This window comes from Felis catus, chromosome D1 (assembly GCF_018350175.1).
Source record: "Felis catus isolate Fca126 chromosome D1, F.catus_Fca126_mat1.0, whole genome shotgun sequence".
In the NCBI taxonomy this organism is placed as follows: Eukaryota; Metazoa; Chordata; class Mammalia; order Carnivora; family Felidae; genus Felis; species Felis catus.
Genome location: NC_058377.1, coordinates 56,085,324 through 56,099,093, shown reverse-complemented (window position 1 = coordinate 56,099,093; position 13,770 = coordinate 56,085,324). Strand labels below are relative to the sequence as shown.

The 13,770-nt window shown below is 52.5% G+C and overlaps 1 long non-coding RNA gene across 1 annotated transcript; it reads left to right on the top strand.

Annotated features, from left to right (window-relative positions):
• Positions 1-27: 27 nt before the first annotated feature.
• On the top strand, positions 28-12,791 carry LOC109491956. The gene is made up of 4 exons (XR_002145614.3): positions 28-775; positions 3,717-3,837; positions 5,578-5,764; positions 11,207-12,791. It is a non-coding gene; the product is annotated as an uncharacterized LOC109491956 (long non-coding RNA).
• The last annotated feature ends 979 nt before the right edge of the window (positions 12,792-13,770 follow it).

Below are 13,770 nucleotides of genomic sequence, written 5' to 3'. Positions count from 1 at the left end.
TAGCTTTGATCCGCCCACGTCAGCGCGCCGAAACCCCACAGGGTGGCTCCCGCCGCGCGCGGGGGGCGGGGGCGGGGTCCCCGCGGACGCCACGGACCCGCGGCGCCAGCGGCGCAGAGGACTTCGCACCCTGTAGAGTTACAAAGGGGGGGCACTTACTAACTGTAGCCGGTGTTTAATAAGCGTGCCTGCTGCGAGCCTACGGCGGACCTGCGGCGCGTGGGGCCCAGGTAGGACAGGTTTCTAACCCTCGCAGCCAGCCGAGCGAGGCACCTCAACCAGTCTGGTTTGACAGAGGAGGAAGTCACCGCTCAAGGAGAAGTCCCACTTAAGTCTCGGCCGGGAGCCTGGCGGACATCCCTGGGGGGGGGGGGGGTTGCAGCTCGGGTGCTTTAGGCGACCCAGTACGTCCCAGCTCCGGAGAGCTGCGTTGGCGTCCCAGTAAGTCCTTTGAGGGGGTTATTTCTCGAGTCCTCTGATTCCACTTCTGGAAAAGGGATCAGCCATTCTGAGCTCCCCGCGGAGGAAGGAAGAGAGGGCGCCCTGCTCTGTGAAGCGCGCTGTAAACGTTAGGCACCAGAAAGCAGGCGTTCCAGCCTCTGGGATGACCGTTGGGGAGTTTGCTGGACACCTTGCCTCCTGTCCCCACGGAGCCACCGGCTGAGAACTGGGTTTTAGAAACTAGAAAGAACTACAGAGTTTGCTCCCTGCCCAGCATAGACCTGGGCTGCGGCTCCGGTTGTGTCTCTGAGGCAACTGCCCCAAGACTGGTGAGGTGAGTGTCCATCCCTCTCCCCACACACACACCTTGGCCTTTCTGGCTGATGGTACACCCCCCCCCTCCCATTTCTAACTTGCTGGGCAACTTTAGGTTGCCATGGCTTCTGTCTGCCCCCACCCCGGGGGCCTCAGTCCCAAGCATAATCTCAAGGATAATCAAGTTCATTAGCAGAAGGGAAGCATAGACTTAGTGAAGAGGGGTTCGCCTCAGGTCCCTAAAACACCATTCCCCCCGTTCTTTGCAGCTGCCCATGAAGTGGCACCCATAAGCTGCCCTAGCCTGCCTGCAGGTACCTCCATATACATACACACCTCTGGGCCCACGGAGCCCACTGCAGGTTCTCGGCCATACGGAATACCCCCTGCACGTGGACAGCCAGTCCCCCTTGCACACAGGGCTGGGACACATCACCCCACAAATGGTCAGAACACACTCAGGAGATACTTGCACCCACCATAGGCCCACACACATTCAGGAGCACACACAAGTGACATGGCCATATCCATCTGCAAGATGAGGCCAAACCCTGTGCCCCCACCAAGTTCATGCACAGAGACGTGCTTCCATGCACTCCTGCACAGAGTCATAGGCATGTCCTTGTGAACACGTGCTGGGACACCCAGTCTCCTCTCCTAGAGCATCAGGGTCGGTAAAAACTGTGGGAGACTAGGGGTTATAAAAGCTGCAGGAAGGTGGTGGGGCTTTGGGTGGGGTGTCTAGAAAGGGCAGGGGAGGGTCAAGGCTGCTCCACCTAAGAGGCTGGAGACAGAGGCATCCAGGGGTCAAGAGTGTCCTTAGCTCTTCCACGGCAAGTCACCCTGGCCACCACAGTGGGAGCCATTCCAGGTGGCCTGGGTCCAATTGGATGCACCCACCCCTGGGTCTAACTTTCTGCTTCGAGAGAGAGACTGAATGAGTTGCCTGCAAACATTTGCATAAGCAGCACTTCATCCAGAAATCTCCTTCTGGCTCCCGGCTAGAGTAGAAACAGAAAACCCTTTGGAGTCATACTGGCTTGGGCTTCAATATTGATTTTGCCCAATTTCACTTTTAGCAGTATCACACTGCTGGAGCGAATTGCTTAAACTCTCGCGTGTTAGTTTCCTCATCCATAAACGAGTATAATGCAACCCCATCAAATCTTCTATATTCTCCAAGATGGGATTAGTATCCCCCTTTCATAGATATGGAAGCTGAGGCTCAAAAGTGTGGGGCTGGCAAGTGTCAGGGCTGCTCTCTGAACCCAGATCTTTCTGGCTCTGTGTGCACTATAGCTTATGGCCCCCATTAAATCAGATGGGAGGATAGTGACTTTCCACTGTGAGAGGAGTTGAGGGAAGCCAGGAGAAGATCCCAGAATTCCTGAAGCCCAGCCCTGAGCCCTCCTGTCTCCTCCCTGATACTCAGCTCTGTCTTTGTGAATTAAGACCCAGGCATTGGCTAAGGGCTCAAAACCCTGCCCTGGGAGGTGAGGGAAAGCATGAAGTGGTGACAAAACCCTGGATTCTGAGTCAAGTGAGGCCTGGGGCAGGGGTCAGCCCCTCCCTGGACACCAGGCTCCCCATTTGTGTAAGCTGAATAGTTGATCACCTCAGACATTTTGGGATTCTCAGAGACACTTGTGAGAAAAAAACATTTTTCATCTTTAGGACAAAACGACCTCCCCCCTTCCCTTTTTCTCCTCCTTCCTTCTGTCCAGGGGCTCCTCAAGGGCTGCTGTGTGTCAAGGCTGTGCTGGCCGGCTGGGCTGCAAGCTCCTCTTCAGGGGGACAGGGGGAGGCTCTAATCTAGGCTGGGCGGGCATGCTCTTGGCTGCTGCCGCTGTAGATGTTAATATATTTTCCTTCTCCTCAATTACCCCCGGTGATTCTGGTTATCTGATCGCCCAGACGTGCTGGGGGCTTCCTGTCCGCCGGCTTCTCAGCCCCTGCCTGACTGCCATTGGTCAGGGGCACACACCTTTCCATCCCCCACCCCTGCACACAGCCTATTCAGGGGGGCACCCAGACTGAAAGGACGTGGAAGTGGGAGAGTTCCAGTTCAGTTCATTGTGCTGGCCTCTATGGATCCCTCCACCCATCTCAGCTTCCCTCCCTTAGGGCCAAGGCCTTGGGGTGAATCAGCTATTTCCGGGAACCCTGGATGGGGAGACAGGTGACCTGGGTGTAGGTCTTAGCCCTGTCAGTAGTTTGCTATGTGATAGCAGATAATCGTTCTGCCCTTTCTGAGCCCTAGTCACCCCATCTGCGAGGGGTGGGTTGAACTAGGTAACCCCCCAAGCACATTTGCAGCCCCAGAAACCAAGTCTAGGGTTCTTTTCACTCTTACTTGCAGCACAGGATAAACCACGAGCACAGTGGACACTATGAGACCAAAGGGTCCTGTTTCCAGCATTAGGGCGAATTTTATTTATTTTTTTAAGTTTATTTATTTTGAGAGAGAGAGAGAGAGCACATGCAAGTTGGGGAGGGGCATAGAGAGAGGGAGAGAGAGAGAGAATCCCAATCAGGTTCTTTGTCCTGTCAGGGTGGAGCCAGATATGGGGCTCAAACTCACCAATGGAGAAATGACCTGAGCCAAAGTTGGACGCTTAACCGACTGAGCCACCCAGATGCCCCAATACTAGAGTGCATTTTAGAAAGGCCTTCCCGGGAAGGCAGGTGAACAAGGGTCTGCGCAGAGTAACCCAGCCCAGCTGGCCTCTGACCCAGGGGCTGGGATGCCCCCTGAGGCTACATCTTCCAGACAAACAGGGAGGGTGATCAAACAGCAGCAGGCATATCACCAGAATACCTGGGCCTGGCTCTCAGGTTCCCCCTCCCTTCACTTACCCGCTGCGTGACCCTGGTCAAGTCCCTCAGCCTCTGTGATCCTTGGTTTCATCATCTGAAAAATGGGAGCACCTTTAAACCCCTCTCTTCGAATTTACTGGCAGGTAACGTTGCAGGAAAGAAGTACTATCAGTTGACCAGGCCCCCGCTGTGTGCTAAGCAGTTTCGGTGCCTGTGGGCGAGGCCAGCATTGCTCTGCTCTTACACTGACCCCAGCCCTGTCTGGTAAGTCTTGCAAGATCTTGCAGTCAGTGAGGGGTGGCCGCGAACCGAAGGCTGTGGCTGCCTTGGCCTATGGCCAAGCCTCTGCCAGTTGCCTGGGAGGGAGTTCTGTTCTCCTCTTCTTCAGTTACCTCCAGGGAGCGATTGCTATTTTACAAGCCTCAGGGAGCAGGCTTGGGGGGGGGGGGCGGGGGGGGAGGTGGGGATGGTGGGCAGGGACAGCCGAGAAGTCTCTTTCCTGGGTGCACATAATAAAATGCCACCAGTCAGGTCTACTGAGGGCGTCACTTCTGAAAGGCCGCTTTCAACTCTCGATTGTTTAGTTGTGGTGGTGACTGGTTAGAAGACAATGTTTGTGTTTCTCAGGCCTCTTTCAACTCCAGGAGAGAAACCCAACCCCAGCTAGCTTAAACAGAAGAAAAACCGATTGGCTCAGGCAGCTGGAGGAGAAACTGGGGTCGCTGGTGACCTGAAGGGAAAGCTGTATTCCCCAGGGTCTAGGGGCTGGTGCTGGGGTGCTGGCAGCCTTGGGGAGTGCTGTCTGAAACTCGTTTGTGCTTCCTGTCGCTCTCTTTGAGCCCACATGGGCCCCATTTCCCTCCCACCCCTGCCCGCCCCCCCGTTACGGAGCGGCCAATAGCCAAAGCTTGGAATAATGAGAAGCAGTGAGCCACTGGGACAGTTTCTTCTATGGTTGGGCTTCCGCTTCTCTGATATGGTACAATTCACTGTTTCTGCACCTGAGTCTCACCTTGCACACACACACAAGGCCAGAGATCACCACACTCAGTGCCCCCACGGCACACAGAGAGAAACTGAGTCTGAGAGAGGAGACAGTTGGTTTCACATCACTCAGTATGTGGTGCAGGAGACAAGGGACATCAGGGCTCCTGACACCCAGCCCATAAGCCACGTAGTCATTTATCACTGGCCTGAAGTCTTTCTGGGAAGGGCAGCGAGGTAGCTTTTTTTTTTTTTTTTAATTTTTTTTTTTTTAACGTTTATTTATTTTTGAGACAGAGAGAGAGACAGAGTGTGAATGGGGGAGGGGCAGAGAGAGAGGGAGACACAGAATCGGAAGCAGGCTCCAGGCTCTGAGCCATCAGCCCAGAGCCCGACGTGGGGCTTGAACTCACGGACCGCGAGATCATGACCTGAGCTGAAGTCGGACGCTTAACTGACTGAGCCACCCAGGCGCCCCACGAGGTAGCTTTTTAATGGCACCAATTCCTTTCATCCCAGGACACACACACCCCTTTGAAATGTGACTCCATCCAGAGGTGAAATTCATTTCCCCACCCCTTGGTCTGGGCTGGCCTCATGGCTTGCTTGGACCAATGCATGTGCCGGAAGTGAAGCTGTGCATGTTCCGGAGCCCAGACACCGGGGGCCCTTGCTGCCTCTGCACCCACCCCCTTGGGGCCCAGCCCAGCTGCACGTCAGAAGCCCAGGCTGCACTGCTAAATGATACGGGCTACTGCAGAGGGCGGCCCTGAGGCCACGCGGAGAGAGGCCCAGCTGGCCCCGCCATCCCAGCAGAACCCAGGCCTGGCTGACCCACCAGTCAAGTGAGTGTGGCCGCGTGAGAGCAGCCGCACTGCCCAGCTGGCCCACAGAATCAGGGGAATCCATCAGTTGTTCCTTTCAGCCACTAAAAATCGACATGGTTTGTTACCTGGCAAGAGACGCCTGAAGCAACTAGGCTTCAGCAGTGAAAAAGCTAAAAATACGCATTTGTCTAAGGTCATTTCAGAACCGCGGAGTCGGGCCATCCACCCTGTCATATCTCTGAAGTTCCGGCTGCTGGAGCAGAAATGTCTCCACGGCGCGGGGAGCATCATGTGGTTAGCGACTGGCTCTATCTCGCCCACGCTGCCTCCCCGTGGGGCTCCGTCAAGGCCCCGAACAGTGGGTGCTCCAAAGTTGCCAGGTGAGTGAGTGAATGTCCTCACCCGGCCTCTGCATACAAACCCCCAGGGAAGGGAGCTCCCTGCCTCCAGGACAACCTCTTCCTGGGAGAAGGCTCTCCTCCATGTAGAGCACAGACCTATGACCCCTCTGGTGGCCCTGCTTCTGCCTGCATCCCCTATTCTATGTGACATCCTTAGGTACATCACAGTGGCTCCTGGCATTTGCAAAACAGCACAACCTCCCTTAATAGCAAGTATTTCCATGTACACAGAATGCCGGCCACCTCATAACCATAAGGAAGTGTTTCCACCAGGGCCCCAAACAAGCACGCGTTCTGGGATCGCACAGTTTAGGGTATAACCCCAATCCCACCTCTGTACGGCCCTGGATAAGACACTTCCTGTCTCTGAGCCTCAGTTATCTCATCTGGAAAATAGGAGTGGTGAAATTTACCGCCTAGGGTTACAGTGGGGCTTAAAGAGATGATATATGTAAAATGCTCTGCACGTAATCGGTCCTTGATAAAGGTTAGTTCCTTTTCTGCCAGGTACATAAACAGTTCCAGATGGAGAGCTCATTTGTACTTAGCGTTCATGTCTGTATAAATAATGTGCAGGTGGGGGAGGAATTGTCAGGTGGCCGGGGTGGGGGAGGGCATTCCCAGCAGTGGGAGCAGCTTAAGCAAAGACAAGAGGGAGAAGTTTGGTTTCAGGGAAGGGTGAGTCAGGGGCTCGGTGCTGCTGGCATCTAGGGCAGCAGGAAGGACAGTGACTGGGGAAGACAGGCCCATGCCCTGAGTGCTGGGCTAAGCAGCATGCGCTTTGCCAAGGGCAGCCTGGAGGAGGTCTGAAGCAGGGGGGGATGAGATCGGGTGTGGGATTCAAGTCCAGGCGGATCTTGGCGGGGGGGGGGGGGGGGAGGGGGGTGGAATCAGGAGGGGAGGTGAGAGAGAGTTCCTGGGAGCCTGAGAGGGGAGAATTGGGGTGGGAGCAGGGATGCTTAGGCCCATCATGGGGAGAGAGAGCCTGGCCACTCAGCATGGGCACACTTGTCATGGGAAGCAGGGCCCTTGACCCTCTGGCCCGGTACCTGTACTCTGTGTCTTTAGAGCCAGGACCCGGATGCAGGGTAGACCAGAGGGGGAACTAACCCTACCCATTTATCTGGTGGGGACTCAGAGGAATCTCTTTCCAGATCTGCTCTCTCATTTTATGAACCATCCTGGCATCCAAGCTGAGCTTTGCAGTTTTTAAGCCCGGCCACAGTTACGGGCTCCTCTGAGACTCGCAGCTACCTTGGGAAGGAGGGAGGCTGGGCAGAGATGATTAGCCCTATTTTTATGATGGGGAAACCTAGGCCCAGAGAGGGCAAGTGACTTGCCCAAGACCACACAGCAAATGTATGGCAGAGCTGGGCCGGAACCTAGATCTCCTGCCTCCCGCTCCCATCCTAGCCTCTTTCCACAGCACTGAGGGCCTGGGGAAGATGTTCTCACTTACCTGCCCTGGGTGAAGAGTGAGGGGAGCCAGAGAGAGGTTGACAGCTGTCAGCAGACAACACTTAACCCAAACTGACAATTTAATTGTGAAAATGTGGACAAGGTACAGTTATATGTAAGAAAATCCAGACGGCCTGGGCCCCTGGGGAGCCTCAGCCAGCACCCCAGTTGCCAGGGAAACAGAGGATTTGAGATGATGTCACTAGACTCAGAGGCTGAGATATGGGGGATGGGCTACCCAACCACCTCTTTGGGACCAGATGGGGCTGTGGGCCTGGCCACGGGCTGTTATCCCCATGGTTAACTCTTTCCCTTACAAATGGGGCAAAAGAGAGCTCCAGAGCAGGGGGGCGACTTACCCAGGGTCACACAGGGAGTCAGTGACTGAGCTCCCCTCATTAGATGACCATGTCTATTCCTCTAGCATACTTCAGGGCCCAGTCAGAGTCATCTGAGTCCCCACGCCCAGCACAGCACCTTGCAAAGAGCAAAGCTCAACTCAACAATGAGGGCTACTCGATCCCTTTATAGAATGGGGGGGGGGGGCGTAAGCCACTTCAGGAGGTGACACTTGTTAAGTCACAGTAGCCTTAGATGAGGAGGAAGCCTGAGCAGTCATCCAGAGCAGTGCTCTCTTGTTCAGCGGACACTGAGCTCAGAAAGAGCAGGTCACCAACCTAAGGTCACCAGCAGGTTGGGACAACACTTGGCTGACCCCGAGTCATGCCCAAGAGATATGACACCTTATATGATCCTTACTCAGGGAGGAGCAGTCCCTTTCATTGCCACCCTCTGAGCCCTGGGCCAGAGATCTGGGCCTTGGCAAGTCTCCATTGTCTGAAGCATTTTTCTCAGAATCCTCAGCCTCTGACCCAAGGCTGAACATCCACCAAAGCATCAATAACAATGATAACTCCCCTTAGCATTGCCCCTACTGCGTGCCTGCCTCCGGGCTGTCCCTCTGTGTTCCGTATCTCAAATATTTACTCATCTATGGGCTGGGAGCCACTGTTCTCGTTTGCCATCCAGAAAAGAGAGGCTGGGGTCTGGAAGTGTCACCTGCCCTCCTGCACGTAGCCGGAAAGTGAAAAGCTGGGATTTACACCTCAGGTCATTCTGCATCTAAAAACTGGCTGCCTTCTTCCTTGGCTCTTAGACCCTCCCACATTGGACTCTAAGGGGAGAGGGCAGCTGGATGTTTGCCTGTCCAGCCTCCCTCCCGTTCCTGATGGGAAAAGCATCTCTCCCCTGCCATCCTTCTACTTTCTGAGTTTCTAGGGAGCGGTCACAGAGACCAGTAGCCCGCTAGAAGGCCTGGCCTTCTGGAGAATTCCATCTTCCTGACCATATTATATGACCCAACTAGACCAAACAGAGCTATTGTCCTCAGCTTGCACAAATGGGTTCCGGGAGAAAGCAGTTAGCTCCCGTTTGGAATGAAAGCTCTAAAGGTGTGATTCCCCAGAGCTTCCAGCCTTGTGAGGAAGACAAGGAGAAGGAGGAAGGAAGAGAAGAAACAGGCAGGGGCGTAGGGGAGGTCATTTGAGTTCCCAAGCACACCCTTGTCCCTCCCAGGTGTGTGGGCCCGTGGATCCGTGTTCCTTAGGCTCATTGGAATTAGATTTTTCTCTAGACTCTTGCAACAGGAGCCGTCCTATTACTTCTGCGATGTGCTCTGCACACTTTAATAAAAATGTAATAAAAGATTAATAAAAGCTCTTGTCCTCCAGGAACTAAGTGTCTGGGCAGGAGGGGCGGGAGTGAATATAGTTCTGCGTTCTATACCTACTCTATTTCAGACTTGCTGTGTGATTCTTCCCCTCTCTGGGCTATAACTTCCCTACCTTTCATATGGGCAGGGGTGGGGGTGGGAGGTGGATACTGGGTCAAGTGTTCTGCAAGGTCCCCTCCACTTAAAAACAAAAAGACATAGTCGAGATACACACGCACCCTTTTAAAGTGTACCGTTCAATGGTGTTTAGTACATTCACAAATTTGTGCAGCCATCACCGCTTTCTAATTTCAGAACATTTCCATCGGCCCACGAAGAAACCCCACACCTATCACTCCCCATTCCACTCAATGCCTCAGCCCATAGCCACTGCTAATTTCCTTTTTGTTGCTATAGATTTTCCTGTTCTAGACATTTCAAGTTCATTTTCAAGTTCATCCATGTTTTAGCCTAGATCAGTACTTCTTCATTTCTTCTTATAACTGGATAATAGTTCACTGCATGGAATACCCTATTTTGTTTGTCCATTCGTCAGTTGGTGGACACTTGGGTTGCTTCCACTTTTTGGCTATTATAAATAATGCTGCTCTGAATGGTCATGTACAAGCTTTGTATGAAATATATGCTTTCAAGTCTCTCGCATATATACAGAGGAGTAGAATTGCTGGATTATATGGTAACTCTATATGACTTTTGGTGCGTTGCCAAATTGCTTCCCACAGTGGCTGCACCATTTTACATTTCTTCCAGCAGTGTATGAAGGTTCTAATTTCTCTACATCCTCCCCAGCACTTATTATTTTCTGTCTTTTGTATTTTGGACATCCTAGTGGATGTGAAGTGGTATTTCATCGTGGTTGTGATTTGCGTTTCCTCAGTGGCTGATGGTGTTGAGCACCTTTTCCTGTGCTCGCTGGCTATTTGTATATCTCCTTTGGAGAAATGTTTATCCAAATCTTTTGCTCATCAAAAAAATCAGATTATCTTTTTAAAAAAATTATTGTTGAGTTACAGGAGTTCTTTAATGTATACAGGATACTAGGATGTTCTATCTTTGCCACATACTCTTTTGCAAATATTCTCTCCCATTATTTAGGTTGCCTTTCCACTTTCTTGATAGTGTCCTTTGAAGCGCAAAATTTTTTAAGTATTATGAAGTCCAGTTTCTATTTTTTCCTTTGGTTGCTCATGTTTTTTGTGTCATAACTAATAAATTATTGTCTTATCCAAGGCCACAAAGATGCACACCAACGTGTTTTTCTAAGAGCTTTCTAGCTTTAGCTCTTATTTAGACCCGTGATCCATTTTGAGTTAGTCTTTGTATATGGTGTGAGGTAGGGGATTTTGTGTGTGGGTATCCAGTTGTCTCAGCACCATTTATTAAAAAGGTTATTCTTTCTCCATTGAATTCTCTTGGCTCTCCTGTCAAAAATTAACCATAGGGGGCGCCTGGGTGGCTCAGTTGGTTGAGCACCCAACTCTTGATTTCAGCTGGGGTCACAATCCCATGATCCCAGGGTCGTGGGATCGAGCCCTGCATCAGGCTCCATGCTGAGAGTGGAGCTTTCTTCCAATTCTCTCTTTTTTTCTCTCTCTCTCTCTCCCTATGCCCTCTCCCCAACTCATGCTCACTCTCTACAATTAAAAAAATAATAAATTAATTGACCATAAATGTATGGGTTTATTTACATAATTACCTTTTTTTAAAATGACATCCAAGCAGTAAGTTACAGTGAGGTCCTTATAGTCACAACTGTGTGACAGAGAGTGTGGCAGAGGGGGGAGAACAAATGAAAACTGTGAAATCCCATGGACCAGATCCAGTATAACTCCAGGCAAACTACTTCACTTTGTCTTTTAAGAAATAGCACAATATGTTGTCCTGAACACATTCTCTCTTTTCAGTTTTTATATATTTTTTAAGTAGGCTCCATGCCCAATATGGGGCTTGAACTCTGATCCAGCCAGGCACCCCTGAACACATTCTCACTGTAAAAAATACCAATATCTAGGTACCCCTGAGCCTCAGTTTCCTCTTCTGTCACATCTAAGTCCCAGAGCTAGTATAAGGCTCAAAATGAGAGGGAGGAAGCAGAAGGGGGTTCCAGGCGGGGTTGGGGACACAAGCAATGGTTTGGAAGCTAGAAAGTGCAAGGTGTGATGGGGAGGGGGAGCAGTGAGAAGTGTGCAGGGAGTGGGGGGATGTTGAAAGGCTGCCTCTCTTGTCCTTAGGCTGGTGAAAAACCAAAAGACTCTGGTGCCTGCGTCATAGCACAGCTCAGAAGACACCTCCCATGTCCCCGTCGGGAATCCCATGGCAGAGAGTCCCAGCCAGGACATCCAGCAAGGCCTCTCGGCCACGGGGCTAGCAGCGAGCAGGCCACACGTGTCCTGACGCTGTTGGCTGCACTCAGTCTGGGTGTGGTGGGGCTGTGCGAGAGAGAGCAAGGTGGTTGGGGTCTAGCGATGGGTGGGGGGGTGAGGCTTTTGTTTCTTACTTTGTGCTTAAGTGAGCAAAACCCGCAGAAGCTCAGGGAGAAGAATGTGCAAAAGGAAGGGAAAAGGAAACTACCATTTGTCAACTACCTCCTATTCCCCCGGAGGCACTCTGTGAACTTCCTCTCCGCTCACAACCACCCAGAGAAACAGGAGGATCGTCCCCATTCATAGAACCCGCAACTGACTCAGAGAGAAGGATGCATCTGCCCAAGATCACACAGCCAGCAGGTGACAGAGCTAGGATTTGAACCCCGTTCCATCTCTCCTAAAGCACATGCTTTTCCCTTAATGCCCTCGCTACCCTAGAGAAAAGGGAGAAAAAAAGAAGGCAAGATAGAAAGAGGCCCGGCTCGGGGAAAGTCACACAGAGAGAAAAAGAAAAAACGAGAGTGGAAAGAGCATGAGGCCGCAGCCGAGGCCTGGAGCGGGTCCTCGGGGAGCAGCAGAGGGCGGGGATGGCCGGAAACCGGCTCACCGAACCTGGAGCCAAGAACCATGCTTGGCCTGAGACCTGGTGGAAAAGCTCTCACCTCAAGATAGTGAAGTGGGGGAAACTGGCGGGCCGGCGTGGGGGGAGGTGGGGGCGCAGGGTCTGCCCAGGAGGAGGGCAGCGTGGCCGGATGGCCAGGGGGCTGCCAAGCAGGGTTCTTCACACATCATCCAGCTCAAATAACCACCGCGGCCGCTCAGGCTGGCAGGCCCTTGCTCCCGGACGTGCAGAGCCGCAGGCTTGGAGGCCGCGAGGGAGGAAGCAATGACCGGGCCTTCCTGGAACACTGGTTGTTCTTTGCACAAACGCCTGAATGGGGCCCATAAGTAGGGTGGCTGTAGTTTATTCTCTGGACCGGGACAGCTGGGATTGAGTAGGGACAACAAGCATACAGACACAGGTATATAGGGTACCCAGCCTCGAGGGTCCTGCGTGGCTGGGCCTGGCCTGTGCCTGTGGCTGGCCCCCCTGCCCCCCACCCTCTTCGTGCACACTGGCCTTCCTCTGCAGACACGTAGGGCCTTGGCATTGCCTGGAACAGCCCGCCCTATGCCATCACCACCTCTCCACACCCCTTCATTGTTTCTACTCGCCTTCAGAACTCAGCTCAAGCCACAGCGGTGCCTTCACTATATCGTGTATTTTCCTCCACAGCACCGATGACAATCACAGGCATGAAAGAAATTCTTAATTATGTATTTGGTTGCTAAAAAGTCTGTCTCCCTTCCTAAGGGCAGGGCTGGGTCTGACTCACCCACTGTTGTATCCTGGACGCTCTAGCCAAAGGCCCCAGTGTAACGGTGAATAAATCAACTCCCAGGGCCCCCAGTACGGCCACCTGGTTGTGTGCCATCGTGTAATTTGGGGTTCTTCCCTATACATGGAAACAACCTCTTGGGTACAAGGTGCACTTCTGATTTCTGAGAGACAGCACCCCCAGCCCTCCCCTTCCCCAGACTCTAGACTAGCTTTAGGCCCGAAGGAGGGGCCCAAGTTGGACTTACTGATGAGCGATCGCAGTGTGAATACCATCGTGATGGATCACGAGAAGTCGGAACCAGAGGGAACTCTAGATACTGTGAGGTAACAAGCTGAGTCCTGGCCCTGGGGTATTGTAGGCCCCCCAAATACTGGTGTTCCTTCTTTTAGAAACCATCTTGTCCAACCATCTTTCTTTTGTTGTTTTTTGTTTTCTTTTTAATTTATTCCTAGGTATTTTTATTTATTTATAGAGGCAGGGGATGGTGGCAGAGGGGGAGAGAGAATCTTAAGCAGCCTCCGTGCTCAGTGTGGAGCCCGACACAGGGCTCGATGCGGGGCTCAATCCCACAACTTTGGGATCATGACCTGGGCCAAAAGCAAGCGTTGGATGCTCAACGGACTAAGCCACCCAGGCACCCCACCTTTGCTGTTGTTTTTTTAAATGTGCAGTTCAGTGGATTAGGGGCGCCTGGGTGGCTCGGTTGTTTACGTGTCTGACTTTGGCTCAGGTCATGATCTCATGGTTCGTGGGTTTGAGCCCCACATCGGGCTCTGCTGTCAGTGCACAGCCTGCTCCGGATCCTCTTCCTGCCTCTCTTTCTGCCCCTCCCCCCACTCATGCTCAAAACTAACTCACTAACTAACTAAATAAATAAAAATTTAAATGTGCAATTCAGTGGATTATAGTACGCTCACAAAGTTGTGCAACCGGGACCACTATCTAATTTTAGAACATTTTCATCACCCCAAAAAGAAACCGCCATCCCCATCTGAGGCCCAGAGAGGGTGGTCCCCTATCTAAGGTCCTATCGTCAGCCAGCAGCAG